The 5743-nt window shown below is 42.9% G+C and overlaps 1 pseudogene; it reads left to right on the top strand.

Moving 5' to 3' along the window:
- Window positions 1-228: 228 nt before the first annotated feature.
- LOC119519718 lies at window positions 229-2463 on the top strand (annotated as a pseudogene).
- Window positions 2464-5743: the final 3280 nt, after the last annotated feature.

Genomic DNA, 5743 nt, shown 5'->3' with positions numbered 1-5743 from the left:
GCAGAAATGGAAAAACCAATCCTCAAATTCATATGCAAGTGCAACTGGTCCCAAATAGCCAAAACAATCTTGAAAACAAACAAAATTGGAGGCCTCATAATTTCCAACTTCAAAACTTACTGCAGATTGCTGCCCTGGTCCCCAAGAGCTCCAGCAAGGCTGTGGTAATGTCCGGCTCTGCCCACGTTGCCGAGGACCCCTCAGGTGGGCTCTGGCTCCAGAGAACACATGGTGGGTGAAGAGGATTCTCTAAGAAAGCAGCTGTCAAAGGGCAGTGAAAATCTTGAGGAAGATGAAGACCAGAAAATCCCTACAGAGGAGTCCTTAGAGACCCCTAACAGTTGTCAGCTTCACATAAACCAGTTGATATCGAAGAAGATATAGTTGATGGCAGACGCAGAGCAATTGAAGCCATTTTTTATGAAGGAAGCTGGCAGTCAATTGGGTGAGTCTATGACCAATCTCACTGGAAAACTGGCACCATTAGACATTGATGGGTGTGCGCTCACATTTTTGTTTCTGTTCTTGAAGGCAGGAAAAACAACCACAGAGCTAAAGATCTACGGGCACCTCCAGCAAAAGGAGAGAAAGCTTCTGATTGTGAGAAGGTCTCTGCTAGATGAGCTGTTGGAGGCGGACCACACTGGAACCGCTGATCACACGTTTACTGCCCTCCTCCTCCTCTTTCTCCCTAGCACACTGGTAGTAGTCTGCACTGACGAGGGAAGGCTGGGGCCGGAGTTCAGTCTCTTCTCTTACACTTTTGGCAGAGTTCCCACTTCCTTTGGAACTGGAGGGCCATGTTCTTGTCCATACTTTCAATTCCCTTTTTCCTCTTTCAACGCTGGGCCAGAGGATACAGGCTGAGTTCCCATCCAGTGATACCTTCTCTCTTCCACGGCTCACTTTTCATGTTCTCCCAGACTGGAGTTTGAGGTTTTGGAACAACATACATTATATTAGCACATACACATAAGCTGCCAGCAGCTTCCCGGTTCGTTTTCACACTTGAACAGCTTCGTTTGATAATGAAGACTCATTCATGCATCAGAGAGTATGACCCTCAGGTACTGGACTCAGCTAGGGAGAAACAAGCAGTGTTCCAACACCCACAGTCAACCAGTACTTGCACTTCTTGTTTGCTCCAACATTCAGCTACTGTGACGGCTACCCCAGGACTCCCACTGTAAGATGCAGTTGCGGTCGCGTCTATTGCGTCGGGGGGCGGCCGGTTGCTGAACCCTCGGCTCTCGGCGTTGCTCGGAGGGTACCGGCGGCGGGGGCTCTTTCCCGGAGGCGAGGGCGAGGCGGGGGACTTGGCCAGGTCCCCCGCGGTGGCGTGCAAGGTGTGGAGGGCGGCGAGAGGAAACAGGCGGGACGCTTTTTTGAGGAGGGTAAAGCCAAGAGCCTTTATTCAGGGGTGAGCACAGGTTATATAGGCTGGCAGAGAGGGCGGGGGTTGTTTGAAAAAGGGGCGGGAGTTGCTCTGGCAACGGTGCATGCGCACTGGCGGTGGCGGGAGTTGCTCTGGCAACGGGGGTGGCGGGCAAGATAAGGGGGGCGGTTTTCTCTGGCAAGCTTCCTGGCGCCCAACGTGGGGCAAGATATTTTGGGTGAGGAAATGGGGCCTGCATCCGGCTCCACTTTCTCAGGCCCAGGGGGCTGTGGAGGGCGATATCGCCCGTGCCCACCACCCTCCCCAGGGGCGGATCCGGTCCCCCGGCCCAGGCCCGCCAAGTCGGAGCACGTAATCAGTATCCCGCATGCAGTTATGTTGCTATACAGTTTGCACAGGCTTTTGGTTGCCCTTTTGAGTGTACTACATCCTTGAAAGGATCTGTGCACCCTTGTTTCAGAATATCAAACAGGAACTCTTCAGTACTCGTGCTTGGGTCCTGTGTGTATTTAACTCCATCTCGCCATGTGTGCTGATTCTTTTCCTTCCTCCCTTCCTCCCTCTTTTCCTTTCTTTTTTCCTTTCTGCCCCGCAAGCCCAAGCCCTTTGCTGAGATGTTAGGCTTTGGTGACAGGACGTTCTATTAGGATTGGTGGAATTCTACATCATACTCCAACTATTTCAGCCCTTGAATGTGGCGGTCCATGAGTGGCCACAGCACTGTGCTTACAAGGACTTTCTCTGGTTTTTCCTCTAAGAAGTTCAAATCTACTGCCGAGTTAGCTGTATTTGCTGTGTCTGGGGTCGTGCACGGACATTCCTTGGCTCTTTGCTTAAGATTTTTCTATTCAGTGCTCTCGTGCTCTTCGGAATGGCTGTCAACGTCGTTGTCAGTGGTAGCCAGAAAAGACCAGTTTACAACTTTCTTATGTGGACTTCTCTTTTCTTGGGCCATCATCCTGTGCTTTTATTCTCAAGAATGTGCTCATCAGCAACAGCCTCGGAGAAATCCCATGTTTCTGGGTTATGTTCGGCCACGTTCCTGGACTTGTCATTTCATGTCTTAGAAGTTTGGACTGGAGATTGGATGTTCTGCCCAACTTGTGGCCAGGGGCTGTGTCAAGCTGCTACTGAAGTTGTCCATGTTATGTAGACAGTTCCAGGTTTTACGGATAGTTCACTCCATCCCTCAGCCACGGAAGCTGAGCTGTGGGACAGTCCCTGGAATCTAGCACACCTAAGCAGGACTTTTCTTTCCTTTTGGGAGAAGGCACACTACTAGCTGCGGTAATGATAGCTTTTGCTGGGTCATATCTGCTCAACGATAATTATTTCTCTGCATCTTTTGTTTCTTGACTTCATCCAATCAGAGACTATACATCATATTTTCTTGGCCACCGAATTCACCAAAACACTTAAAAAGAAATCATTTAAATACCTCTGGCTTAGAAGATTTTTCCATATACACTGTTGGAATGTATGCTAATTAAAAATGTGATTACAGAAGAAAAGAAAAGAATTCCATGTGGAATGATTTTTTTTTTGCTATTTCTAACATAAAGGGAGAAAATGTCATCTATTTTCCAAAGATAATCTTATTATACATCCTGTTTTGGTATTTGTTATATGAAGAAAGTTCAGTTCTACTTGATGTTTACCTCATTTTCTTTATTCAAAATAGGTTATGATTCCTGTGAAGCAAACATATGCTTTTTTTCTTGAATTATTGAGTCTGCATCCCTAATATATATTGAGAGGATCAAAATAGGAAGGGAAAAGGAAAGAGGGAGTACAGGAGAAAGAAAAACATTTCCTCTTATAACTTAAAAAATTTGTTTAAAGGTTTGCAGAGCTAATTATGTGTTTAAATTATTTTGTTTATCATGGAAAATTTATGTGGAAAATGACTTATTTTTATTAAACTTTAAGATCCTTTAGGCAAAGGATTATCAGATATGACACAAAAGCACAGGCAATAAAAAGAAAAATAAATTGGACTTCATCAAAATTTAAAACTTTGGTGCATCAAAGGACTTTATCAAGAAAGTGAAAAGAAAACCTACAGAAAGGGAGAAAATGTTTGGAAATCATATACCTGATAAGGGTTTAATATCCAGAATATATAAAGAACTCCTACAGCTCATCAACAAAAAAACAAATAAGCTAATCAAAAAGTGGCAAAGGCGGCATTAGTCACAATCGCCAAAAGATGGAAACAACCCAAGTGTCCATTAACAGATGAATGGATAAACAAAATGTGGTATATACATATAATGGAATATTATTCAGTGGTAAGAAAGAATGAAGTCCTGAAGCACACAGCAACATGGATGAACGCTGAGGACATTGTTAAGTGAAATAAGTCAGACACAAAAGGAAAAATGTATGATCTCACTGATATGAACAAATTATAATACATAAACTCACAGACATAAAATATAGACTATAGGTTACCAGGGTATAGAATGAGGACAAAGAATGGGGATCAGTTGCTTATATGTGCAGAATGTTTAACTAGGTTGAACCTAAAAGTTTGGAAAAGGAAATATTTGGAAGTGATGGTAGCATATTATTGTGAGAATAATTAATAGTGCTGAATGTGCTTGTGGTGGAAAGGGGAAGTTTAGAGTCATGTTTGACACCAGAAAGGAAAGTTGGAGGTTAAAACACGGGAATGTATAACAGTGAATCTGTGGTGGACAATGTCTGTGATTAACTATACAAATATAAAAAGTTCTTTCACCAACTAGAGCAGATGTACAACATTATTACAAGAAGTTAATAATAGAGGGGTACATGGGGAAAATTTACCTATTACAAACTATTGACTATAGTTAGCAGTACTATTTTAATACTCTTTCATTAACAGTAACAAATGTACCACACCAATACTATGGGTCAATAATAAGGGGGTTAAGGGGTATGGAAGGATTTGGGTTTTCTTTTTTTATTTATATTTCTTTTCTAAAGTAATGAAAATGTTACAAAATTGATCATGGGATTGTAGCACAACTATGGGATGATACTGTGAGTCACTGATTGTATACTTCAGGTGATTTATATGTGTGTGAATGTATCTCAATAAAACTGCATTTTTAAAAAGTGCGCAAAGGACTTGAATAGATGTTTTACCAAAGAAGATGCACAAATGGCCAATGAGCACATGGAAAGATGTTCAACATCATTAGCCATTAGGGAAATGCAAATCGAAATCACAGTGAGATACAATTTCAAACCCACTAGAATGGCTATTAAAAAAAAGAAAACAGCACGTGTTGAGGAAGATGCAGAGAAACAGGAACCCTTGTACATTGTTGGTGGGGATGAGAAATGGTGCAGCCGCTGTAGAAGACAGTTTGGCAGTTCCTCAGAAATTTAAATATAGAATTACCATATGACCTGGCACTTCTAGGTATATACCTTTCTAAAGAACCGAAAACATGGTGGCCGGTTGGAATCTATTATGTACCCCAGAAAAGCCTTCTTATTTTAATCAAGTCTTGCGGGTGCAGACTTACTATGGGTGGGACCTTTTGATTAGCTTTGTTTCTTTGGAAATGTGACTCCACCCATTCAGGGTAGGTCTTAATTAGTTCACTGGAGCCATCTATGAGAGGATAAAAGGCAGAGACATGTTGAAGAGAGCAGAGAGGCACTTAGAGAGAAAATGCCCACAGATATTTTGGAGATGCGGACAGAAAGCCATTTGGAGATGCTGAGCTCAGAGATGAAGCCCAGAGTTTGCCCCAGAGAAGCTAACAGAGGACCCCCGATGCTTAGAGAGAAATGCCCTGGGAGAACAAGCAAGGATGCACAGGAGCTGAGAAAGACGAGTGAAGACAGAAGCCCAGAGACATTTTGGAGAAAGCCATTTTGAAACCTGGGAGCAAAGAACCAGCAGACGCCAGCCACGTGCCTTCCCAGCTGACAGAGTGTTCTGGACGCTATTGGCCTTTCTTCAGTGAAGGCATCCTCTTGTTGATGCCTTAGTTTAGACACTTTCAAGGCCTTAGAACTGTAAATTTGTGAACTAATAAACCCCCATTGTAAAAGCTGCTCCATCTCTGGTATACTGCATTTCTGGAAGCTTTATTAGAAATGTAAATTTGTGAACTAATAAACCCCGATTGTAAAAGCTACTCCATCTCTGGTATACTGCATTTCTGGAAGCTTTAGCAAACCAGAATACAGGGACTTGAAGAGATATTTGTACACCAAAGTTCATAGCAGCATTATTCATAATAGCCAGAAGATGGAAGCAAACTAAGTGTCCATTAACAGAAGAATGGATAAATAAAATATGACGTATACATAGAATGGAGTATCATCCAGCCATCAAAAGAAACG

This window comes from Choloepus didactylus, chromosome 24 (genome assembly GCF_015220235.1).
Source record: "Choloepus didactylus isolate mChoDid1 chromosome 24, mChoDid1.pri, whole genome shotgun sequence".
NCBI lineage: Eukaryota > Metazoa > Chordata > Mammalia > Pilosa > Megalonychidae > Choloepus > Choloepus didactylus.
The sequence above is the reverse complement of the archived record's forward strand: the minus strand, read 5'-3'. Positions and strand labels throughout refer to the sequence as shown.